Source organism: Triticum urartu, chromosome 2A (assembly GCF_056163025.1).
Source record: "Triticum urartu cultivar PI428250 chromosome 2A, HENAU_Tu73, whole genome shotgun sequence".
Taxonomy (NCBI): Eukaryota; Viridiplantae; Streptophyta; class Magnoliopsida; order Poales; family Poaceae; genus Triticum; species Triticum urartu.
In genome coordinates, this window is record NC_141874.1 from 520,427,984 (window position 1) to 520,438,488 (window position 10,505).

The 10,505-nt window shown below is 49.3% G+C and overlaps 1 pseudogene; it reads right to left on the bottom strand.

Moving 5' to 3' along the window:
* LOC125541762 (monooxygenase 1-like) overlaps nucleotides 1–4,830 on the bottom strand; it is a 49,572-nt pseudogene extending 44,742 nt beyond the window's left edge.
* Nucleotides 4,831–10,505: the final 5,675 nt, after the last annotated feature.

The window sequence follows — 10,505 nt, forward strand, 5'->3', positions numbered from 1 at the left end:
TGATAAAGATGCAAAGTAAAATAAAAGGCAATGAAAATAACTAAGTATTGGAAGATTAATATGATGAAGATAGACCCGGGGGCCATAGGTTTCACTAGTGGCTTCCCTCAAGAGCATAAGTATTCTATGGTGGGTGAACGAATTACTATTGAGCAATTGACAGAATTGAGCATAGTTATGAGAATATCTAGGTATGATCATGTATATAGGCATCACGTCCGAGACAAGTAGACCGACTCCTGCCTGCATCTACTACTATTACTCCACTCATAGACCGCTATCCAGCATGCATCTAGAGTATTGAGTTCATGAAAACAGAGTAACGCCTTAAGCAAGATGACATGATGTAGAGGGATAAACTCATGCAATATGATGAAAACCCCATCTTGTTATCCTCGATGGCAATAATACAATAAAGGACACCGCAAGATTGAACCCAAAGCTAAGCACTTATCCCATTGCAAGAAAGATCAATCTAGTAGGACAAACCAAACTGATAATTCGAAGAGACTTGCAAAGATACCAATCATACATAAAAGAATTCAGAGAAGATTCAAATATTGTTCATAGATAGACTTGATCATAAACCCACAATTCATCGGTCTCAACAAACACACCGCAAAAAGAAGATTACATCGAATAGATCTCCACAAGAGAGGGGGAGAACATTGTATTGAGATCCAAAAAGAGAGAAGAAGCCATCTAGCTAATAACTATGGACCCGTAGGTATGAGGTGAACTACTCACACTTCATCGGAAGGGCTATGGTGATGATGTAGAAGCCCTCCGTGATGGATACCCCCTCCGACGGAGCTCCGAAACAGGCCCCAAGATGGGATCTCGTGGATACAGAAAGTTGTGGCGGTGGAATTAGGGTTTTGGCTCCGTATCTGGTCGTTCGGGGGTACGTAGGTATATATAGGAGGAAGGAGTACGTCGGTGGAGCAACAGGGGGCCCACGAGGGTGGAGGGCGCGCCTGGGGGGGTAGGCGTGCCCCCCTACCTCGTGGCCTCCTCTTTTGTTTCTTGACGTAGGGTCCAAGTCTCCTGGGTCTTGTTTGTTGAGAAAATCACGTTCCCGAAGGTTTCATTCCGTTTGATATTCCTTTTCTTCGAAACCCTAAAATAGGCAAAAAAAACAGCAATTCTGGGCTGGGCCTTCGGTTAGTAGGTTAGTTCCAAAAATAATATAAAAGTGGATAATAAAGCCCAATAATGTCCAAAATAGTAGATAATATAACATGGAGCAATCAAAAATTATAGATACGTTGGAGACGTATCAGTCATCATCTGGAAGCTCAATGACATTGGGAGGAGCTGCTAAAAGATCAGTCGACCCCAGATTAATCGTCAGAATTTAATCGACTGAGTAACTGAAGACAGGATTACGAGAGTTGTACCCGGGTTGGAAGTGATTGCATCTTCCATTTCTTCATCTTCATACTTGTGGTTGGAAGTCCCGGAGGTAGCAGCACTACAAATTTCAAGATCCAGTCGGTCATGCCTATCACGATGGGTCGACCAAAACTCAACTCGTACTAAACCAAGAAATCAGGTCTGACTATTACCGGAAAACAGTAGGAATGGCCACTTTGATCTTGGGCAAGGCCTTCGGCGGTTTTGACGACGCAACTTTCAGTTGTTTCGGCGCCTTATCAGTCGGCGCTGGAAAGGTGCATCTTTCGGTTGCTTCGTTGCCCTCTCAGTCGGCACCGGAGAAGACGTACGAGGGCGCTTCGACGACTGCCAAGTCGGTGCGGTCGTTTTGTCATGGATGCTTGCCGGGTCGTGAGCGTGCTTGGATCGCTTTTTCCCTACGGGGAGGTGAGTCGACCTCTTCTTACTCACTCAGGTCGTCACTCTCCTCGTCCTCCTCTTCATCAGAGTGCCACTCGCCGCTCTCGCCTCCGCTCGCCTCCCCCTCCGGATCCTGCTCCTACTCCCCGTTGGGCATCGAGTACATCTCAGTAAGGGCCTGAATGACAACAAGCGAAGCAGAAATCAGTCGGTTGACAACAAGCAGTTACATGATAAGTCAAGAGAACACTCGACAGTTTAGAGTTAGACCTTGTCTGGTTGGCATGAGTTGTCGAGTGGAGGGACTCTCCTACCCCCTAGGGTTATCCTTGTTGCCAGTGATACCTCTCAGCCACTTCTCCACAGTGTCCTCGTCGACCTCTTCTGTGTGGATCCGAGTGGAGTCCTCAATACCCGAATACATCCACATCGGATGGTCATGAGCCTGAAGCAGCTGAATGCGTCGTTTAAGGAAGACCTCCAACAGATCCATGCCAGTCATGCCATCACGGATGAGTTGGACCACCCGCTCGACCAACACCTTCACCGGCGCTTTCTCCTCCGGGATCACTCTCAAGGCGGAGGGCTTCTCGACTCGAGCCATGGAGAAGGGGGGAAGTCCGGTCGACTTACCTGGAGTCGGCTGGTCTTTGCAATATAACCAGGTGGAAGTTCTTTTACCTCTCATTTGAATCCTCTCATTTGCAATATAACCAGCTGGAGTCAGGAAGGATCATGGCTGGGAAAGTTCTTTTACCTCTCATTTGAATCCCAAGGCCCCCACACATTTGGATCACGTGCGTCCTCTCATCACTCGGGTTGGCCTTCTTGACCGACTGAGAACGGCACGTGAAAATATGCTTGAAGAGGCCCCAGTGTGGTCTACAACCCAAGAAATTCTCGCACATGGACACGAAGGAAACAAGGTACACGATGGTGTTGGGGGAAAAGTGGTGGATTTGTGCTCCAAAGAAGTTCAAGAAACCTCGGAAAAAGGATGGGGTGGAAAAGAAAATATGTGGTCAACATGGGTGGCGAGGAGAACGCACTCACCCTCCTGTGGATGCGGTTCGGTCTCGCCCCCGGAAGCCATGCCGATTCGTGGGGAATCAGTCCCCCTCAACCAGATCGTCGATGTCGTCCTGGCGAATCATCGACTGAATCCAGTCGCCCTGGATCCAGCCGCACGGCAGACCGGACCTCGACGAAGATCCGCCCCGGCTGGACTTCTTCCCCTTCCCCTTCGCCGTCACCTTCTTTGCATGCTCCAAGGCCACCGTCTTCTCCTTCCCCATGGCAGCGGGCGGAGCTCGAACAGAGCGGCGGCGCCGGGAGCAGAGGGAGATGTGGTGGAGAAAATGGGGGAGAAAGAGGAAGAATGGGAACGCACTATGCAAAAAACCTCGATCTGGCACCTTATATGAGGTCACTTCCAAGTGGCTAACCAGTCGGCCCAAGCGATCCTACCGAATCCCGCAATAGTCGCGCATGCGATACGTGGCGAAAAAGGTGGCACGGTGATCGAGGCGGCCCTGCCTAATCCAACCCAATTACTGCGGCCTCCTCCGCCCCGCGCGCTTCCCAAAATTCGAATCCCACAAGATCCGCGAGCAGCAGAGCAGCCTATCAGACGGAAGATTTTTCCCATGTCAGCACTCGGAGCTTAGCAGTAAAAGTTCACTCGACAAAACCATGAATCGATTAAGGCGACTGAAAAAGAAGTTGCAGTCATCATGATTGCTCATTTGGTCCCAATCAGGTGCTTCCGAAGCGCGAAAATTGAATCAAAGGTGTTCTCAACTCCTTCTCCACTCAAACCCTGAACCATTTGGGGGCTAATGATGAAGCTATGTACCTAGGGTAGGGTCATAGGCCTGACCTAGACACCCTCCCCTAGGACATCATCCTAAAACCAGAAGCACCAGAAGGATAGCATCATCCACTCGACTACGAGACATTCCACTCGGAAGACTCAAAGTCACTCGACCACGACAATTATCACTCGACCAATAGAAGATCTAAAGTCACTCTGCACGACAATGGTCGGACGTTTTCTTCATAGACTTAATAGGCATTTATGTCAATTAATTGCTAGCGTTATCAGTAAAGCCCCCCTCTTGATGTACCTTAAAACCCTTGTAACGTGAGCTGGCTGGGGTCTAGGCGCACTCTATATAAGCCACCCCCTCCACTGGCACAAGGGTTCGCACCCCTTATAAACACATGCATACATAATCCAGTCGACCGCCTCCGGGCACCAAGACGTAGGGCTGTTACTTCCTCCGCAAAGGGCCTGAACTCATAAAACTCGCGTGTACAACTTCGCCATAGCTAGGATCTTGCCTCCTCATACCTACCCCCATTCTACTGTCAGTCTTAGATCCACGACAGTAGCCCCTCCTGAACTACATGTAGCTCCGCGGGTGCTGGCTAGTAAAATTAGTGTTGTCATGTCCGTACTCACCTGAATGATACCTTATTGATCACCCTATCATCATGAATGGTCTTCTTATCCATTCTACAGCAGTGAAACCAGAGTTGTCAACATGAAAACAACGGAACAAGCAATATCTTAGAAACATAATTTCCGCTCGATAACACTATGCCTGTCAAACATGGCCATTGTCTGTCATAATTGGCGACTGGTAGTTAAAAGTTCACAGCAAGAGCAAGAAGCAACAGCAATCAGGCTCAGACATACAAAGTAAGATTTACGACAAATTCCCGCAGCTCCTCGCCAACCTTCAGCTGCTCAAGCGCACTCCACCCATTGACTTTTATGCTGATTCCTGCCCCCGTTGCCCTCAAGCTCTCGGCCTTCTCGAGAACAAGGATGTCTATACCTTTTCTGCATTTGACATTTTCGGCTAAGCTACTGAAATACTCCAACACTATCCCTGATTGAACTCATTGCATAAAAGGATCATACATGTGAAGAGGAAGTGCAATTGCAAGGCCACAGATTCCACCCCCGATGATTAGAACACCGTGAATCTCCTCTTCTCCGGTCCCCATCTCCTTCGTGGCTGCCATACAAGCTGAAAGCGAATCAAGAAAATTAATGAAGTAAAGGATTGTTTAGTGATGCAAAGCTGCAGTTCCACATGACTCAAGAGCTTATCCTACGCCTTGACACCGCTTAGGAAAATAGGTCCCTATCTAATGCAGAGTGGGAGCTACGTAAAAAGCTCAAGCTACGGCTGTTAGGTTTAGATGAGATCGAGCGGGTGCGAAAGAAGCAGAGCTCCCGCATCAATTGGCTTAGGGCGGGCGATGCCAGCACAACTTTCTTCCATGCCAAGATCAATGCAAGACGGTGAAATTTTTTCATCTTATTGCTTAAGAAAGGGAACTGCAGAGTGACTGATCACAAGAAGAAAGAGGAGGTGATCAACGACCATTTTCATAGCATCATGGGTATGAAGCTCACGCGCACTTGCACAATCAACTGGGATGCGATCAACTTGCCGCAGATCGACAACAAGGGAATGGATCTTCCATTCTCTGAAGAGGAGGTCTGGCAAGCAATCAAGTAAACACCGACGGATCGCCCCGAGTCTAGATGGCTTTTCGGGGATTTTCTACCAAAGCTGCTGGGATACTATCAAGCAGGATATCATCGGTGCCCTAAATCAGTTCTACCACATGAACTGGTCAAACTTAGGGATCCAGAACTCTGCAAATGTAGTGCTCCTACCTAAGATTGCTGAGGCCTTCGAAATCAGACAGTTCAGGCCAATCAGCTTGGTGCATTCCTTCGCAAAGCTCATTGCCAAGATCCTGTCCATCAGACTTGCACCTAGAATGGCCAGCATCATATCTCCTGCCCAGAGTGCCTTCCTAAAAAATAGATGCATCCATGACAGCTACCTATTCATCAGGAACGCCGCACCAGTTTCCATAGAAAAAAGAAGCAGATGCTGTTGTTTAAGCTGGACATTGCCAAGGCTTTTGACTCAATCTCATGGGAATACCTGCTGGAGCTGCTGCAAAATCTAGGTTTCTCGCTCACGTGGTGCAACTGGATCTCCGTGCTCTTGGCCTCGTCCTCCTCTGTTGTCCTCCTCAATGGAATCCCATGCCCAATGATACAACACATGTGTGGCCTACGGCAGGGGGACCCTCTGTCCCCGTTCTTATTCATCTTGGCGATCGACACGCTGCATCGTGTTCTCGAGGCAGCACAAAGCTCTGGACTCCTAACACCCCTTCCTGGTAGGGATGCCATTGAGACTCAGTCTGTATGCCGATGCCGCCATTCTCTTCTCCAACCCCAACGGAGAGGATGTCTCCTGCCTCCTGGATATCATGCATCACTTTGGCGAGGCCACAGGGCTGCGGATGAACCCCCAAAAGTCAATTGTTGCTCCCATCCAATGCCAGGAGATCGATCTAGACCAAGTCCTAGTGGACTTTGTTGGGGCACGCGTTGCCTTCCCGATCACATACCTTGGCCTTCCAATAACCTTAGGTAGGCTCAGAAAGCTGCACCTGCAATTCGTCTTCGATAAAATTAGGGCAAAGTTAGTCAGCTGGAAAGGTAGACTGATGAACGTCGCCGGCAGACGCACACTCCTGCGTTCGGTGCTTACGGCTATGCATATATTTGCGCTCACCACAATCCATACAAGCGTCGGCTTCCTGAAGGACATAGATAAAATCTGCAGAAAGTTCCTTTGGGCGCAAGAAGAAAACCTTACTAGTGGCAAGAGCAAGGTCAGCTGGCGCGAAGTGTGCTCCTCGGTGGAGCTGGGTGGTCTCGGGATCCATGATCTCCAAAAATTTGCCAGAGTGCTCCGTCTCCGTTGGCTCTGGCTGTCCTGGGCTGAACCAACCAGGCCTTGGATCGGCTCGGCCATTCCATGCGACGAGCGGGACCGACCCCTTTTGCTGCTGCCACAATTGTCAGGATTGACAACGGCGAAACTGCTTTGGTCTGGGAATCAACATGGATGGGGACACTCCCTTTGCGAGAAATTGCCCCGGCTGTATCGACGAACAAGAGCAAAGACCCGATATGTTAGGGAGGTGCTGCATGGACACAGATGGATCCAGGACATCAGAAGACCACCTTTCTCTGATGATTTCCTAGAGCAGTTCCGCTGTCTCTGGAGACTGGTCCGGAATGCAGAGGCAAGCCTCACCGCCGGTGTCGCGGATTCGATCACCTGGCAAACAACCGCATCAGGAGCCTACTCCGTTGCGGCCGCTTACAAGCTGCAGTTTGTTGGCAGGGTAGACTCTCCTTTCCCAAACATGTTCTGGCGGGCTTGCCCCCCCCCCTCGCTGCAAGTTTTTCATCTGGCTGCTCATGTTGGATAGGTTGTGGTGTGCTGATCGCCTACAACATCGCGGCTGGCCAAACAACTATTTCTACCCACTATGCCTGTGAAACTTAGAGACCTCGCTGCACATTCTTTGGGAATGTCCGCATGCTAGGACGATCTGTCAAAAGGTTGCTGCTTGGGCAGGATGCAGTTCACTTGATCCCATTGGTTGGTAAAAGCCAGAAAACTTCAAAGAGACGTGGATATCAATTGTCTCCAAGACGACGGCAGAACAAAAGAAGGGCATCAAATCGATGATGATTCTAGTGTCATGGAGGATATGGCTCGAGCGAAACAACAGAATCTTCAACAACAAAGTATCCACGGTGGAAACCTCATTAAGGGAGATACGAGGAGACTTGGATATGTGGAGACTGGGGGCACGATCTGCTTGCTGTTGTCCTTCGGGGACCCAGGCTGAGAGATTTTTCGCATGTGATGTTTCTTCCTCTTTTTCTTCTTTTTAGTTTCCTCTTCTTTTTCCTTCTTATGACCGCCTTGATCAATGTACATATTGCTCCCTACATATCATAATGAAAAAGCCCAACGTTGCTGGTCTCCCTTAAAAAAAAGGACGCCGATAAGTGCCACACGTGTGGGCGTTAGAGAGTCCGCCCACACATTTTGTGTGGTGTATAAGAGGAACAGCCCACACACCTACGTGTGGGCAAAACAATTAGCGCCCACACGCCTCTTTTTTTCCCTCCCGATCCCTCTCACACGCGTGCGTGTGGGCGAAGTTGATAACGCCCACACGCCCGTATGTCAGGCCTCGTACCTCCTGGTCCCGCACGCCACGCGTGACGGTCACCGTGTGCCCGCAGTTGCCATGGTCCAGACCCTCGTCCATGTTCGTTTAATTGCAGTTGCCATGTCGCTGAACTACGGTTTCCATGTCGGACAACTGCAGTTGCCATGGTTACTCAACTGCAGTTGCCATGTATGGTCTGATCTAATGTAGTTGCCATGATTTCATAACTTTAGGAGTTGCCACATACTAACACTAGGCAGTTGAGAGAGTTGCCATGTGATCACAAGCATGCTAGGGCAGTTGCCATGTAAAAAGGAAGAGTTGCCATCTGCTTATGTGCACGTTAGGGCAGTTGCCATGTACCATGCAAAAACATATGGCAACTCGGTAAAACAGAGTTGCCATCTGCTTACGTGCACACTAGGCAGTTGCCGTGTACCCTGCAATACACATGGCAAACTCGGATAAAAAAAGAGAGTTACCACCTGCTTATAAAAGCACACTAGGGGCAGTTGCCATGTGCAGTGTAAAAACACATGGCAAGTAGCAGCTTGGGTGTGGGAGAGGAGAAAGGCGTGTGGGCAAGATGCCAAATGCCCACACACTAGCCATTGTGTGTGCGTGCAAAGTGGCGTGTGGGCGAACTGCTGAACGCCCACACACCAGCCCCTCCTGTGTGGTGAAACGGCCGTGTGGGCGACCGGCTGAACGCCCACACACCAGGCCAGTCCTACGTGGCACTAGAAACATGTCAAGATTCGTGCGCTCACGAACGGACGCGGATCCACGCGTGTGGGCGAGATGCAAACGCCCACAGGTGGACGTTAACATTTTCGGAAAAAAAAATAATGGAGTTCCGTAGGTGGGCAGTGGACAGTGCGGCACAGCTTCAGACTAGCTGTGAATGATGCAAAAATGGGGAAAATTGTATGGCTCCTTGATCAGATCAACTACGGATCGACCGCGGTGAGCCTGTGACCATAGGTTGTCGCCATCTCAAAGGATTCCGCTACTGACATTAAGCTACCAATCTTAAGTCAAGAGCCAAAGCCAGCACGAGGCAAAAGCGTTCTCCACTAGTATTACGAATCCAAGTGTTCCACGCCGTAGATGAGGCGGGATCAGATGCCACTCGGTTCAGAGCGACACTTCCCATCCAAGAACAGGCTACATATTCCATAACTTTACTTGGATATTTACTTAATCATCAAAGCCAAATGGCTCGAACTAAACAGTACAAGTCGATAATAAGAAAAGCTGCTCTCTGTGGCCGATGTCCCGGCTTCCCGCGCGCCTTGCTCTCCCTAGCTCCGGCGGACACACTTCCCCCGGCCACTGGCCATTCCCGGCTTCCACACGCAGGTCTCCTTTGCCCCGTCTTGTTGTACTCTATCTTTTACTCCCTCCGTTTGGAAATACTTGTTCTAAAAATGATTGTTTCTATATCTGTTTTAGTTCTAGATACAACCATTTTTCAAACAAGTATTTCCGAACGGATGGAGTACAAGCAAGATATAACCTGGATTTGAAATTTTAAACTCCGAAGAGCATGGGCATCCACCTTGGATTTGAAGTTTTAAAACGAAATTGGAAAGAATTCACAAAGCGTTGCTTTTGTGGTAACGAATGAGTCTTGGAGCATCTATTTGTTCACTGCCCACTTGCCAAGCTATTATGACAATCTATCCATATAATTTTTAATCTAACTTCACCCATGAGTAGTACGGATATGTTTGGACATTGGTCGCACTCCGATGCAACCTCACCGTCGAGACACTTCACCCTTCACACCTGGGTGACCTCGCGCCATTGCAGCGGGAGGCCATTCAGCGCCTTGTCGTTGGCTTGTCTGCCCAGGCCCCGGGAGAGGTGGTCGTCCGCGATCACCTCTACGCCGCCGTGTTCGCCCTGGTTGCGCGCGTGTGCTTCGGCGACGGTGTTGACGAACGCCATGTGAGCGCCATGCAGCGGGTGATACAAGAGTTCATCGTCGCCACCGGGGAGCTCAACGGCATCCCCCTCGGCTCCAGGCTAGCTAGGCTCGTCCACCGGAGGCGGCTGCGCCATCTCCTCGCTTTCCCTGAGTTAAAACACAGGTTTAGGGTTTTGCATGGGTGGTTGACATCCAGCCTCACGTCTCAATATATAAATAATCACAGTTACAATTACCTACGTATACAAATACATGTACAAGGACAATATATTAGACCCTACTTTACATGCCCCCTCAATCTGAACTATATACAAGATTCAGATTGGTTCTAAAGCGGTCTAGCATCTGTCTAGTAGCGGGTTTAGTAAATAGATCCGCTAACTGATCATCTGTAGAAATAAACCTGACTTCCAGTTCACAAGCAGCTACTCGTTCTCTCACAAAATGGAAATCGATCTCAAGTGTTTAGTCTGAGCATGGAACACTGGATTCGTTGTCAGGTAAGTCGCCCCTAAGTTATCACACCACAATATAGGAGTGCGCTGCCGTGGGAATCCAAGTTCTGTGAGAACTGAGTCTATCCAAATGGCTTCAGCTGCGCCATTGGCCAATGCCTTATACTCTGCCTCGGTGCTTGATCTCGAGACTGTGGGTTGCTTCTTCGAGCTCCAAGATACAAGATTGGGTCCAACAAATA